This window comes from Limulus polyphemus, unplaced genomic scaffold, assembly GCF_000517525.1.
Source record: "Limulus polyphemus unplaced genomic scaffold, Limulus_polyphemus-2.1.2 Scaffold2952, whole genome shotgun sequence".
NCBI lineage: Eukaryota > Metazoa > Arthropoda > Merostomata > Xiphosura > Limulidae > Limulus > Limulus polyphemus.
This window is the reverse complement of record NW_013668562.1, coordinates 144,087-145,103: the sequence shown is the minus strand read 5'-3', so window position 1 is coordinate 145,103 and position 1,017 is coordinate 144,087. Positions and strand designations below refer to the sequence as shown.

At 36.0% G+C, this 1,017-nt stretch overlaps 1 protein-coding gene across 1 annotated transcript in view; it reads left to right on the top strand.

Annotated features, from left to right (window-relative positions):
* The window catches only part of LOC111087989, a 22,508-nt gene that overhangs the window by 7,276 nt on the left and 14,215 nt on the right, over nucleotides 1-1,017 (top strand). The window lies entirely within an intron of this gene.

The following is a 1,017-nucleotide window of genomic DNA, read 5'->3' as shown; positions in this document are numbered from 1 at the left end:
CTACATGTTAGAATGATATATGACTTTCCATTACAATCCATATACAAACCTATACTACAAGGACAGAATGATGTATGACTTTCCATTACAATCCATATACAAACCTATACTACAAGGACAGAATGATATATAACTTTCCATTACAATTCATATACAAACCTATACTACAAGGTTAGAATGATATATGACTTTCCATTACAAACCATATACAAACCTATACGACAAGAACAGAATGATATATAACTTTCCATTACAATCCAAAGTCGGTAGCTTAAAACACTCAGTTTAATGCTGGGGAAACAAGTGCGTAGAAACTAAACTAGGCCCCTTTCTATTCAAGTCATTATTGGTCCTGGTCCTTTGATTGAAAGCTAAAAGTACCAATGACAATCAGAGAGCAACCAACAAAAGAATAGTTACAGCTGCACGCGGCGTGGTAATGATTCGTCATATAATAATAAATTATGTAGGCCTATTGCAAAAGTTCAGGGGAAGATTATGTATATATATTCTAAGTTTGTCTTTCTGCAAAATTTTAATTTACAGTAGAATACATTATACATTCACACGTTAATTTTCAGGACATTGATACCGGTATTTTCCATCTAAACTGCGAGCTTACACGCATTTGGGATAAACGACCAGGTATAAAGTTCAGGTACAATCGTCCATAATTAGAACTGACTAGGTATAAAGCTCAGGTACAATCGTCCATAATGTGAACTGACAAGGTATAAAGCTCAGGTACAGTCGTCCATAATTTGAACTGACCAGGTATAAAGCTCAGGTACAATCGTCCGTAATTTGAACTGACCAGGTATAAAGTTCAGGTACAATCGTCCATAATTTGAACTGACCGGGCATAAAGTTCAGGTACAATCGCCCGTAATGTGAACTGACAAGGTATAAAGCTCAGATAAAATCGCCCGTAATGTGAACTGACAAGGTATAAAGCTCAGATACAATCGTACGTAATTTGAACTGACCAGGTATAAAGCTCAGGTACAGTCGTCCATA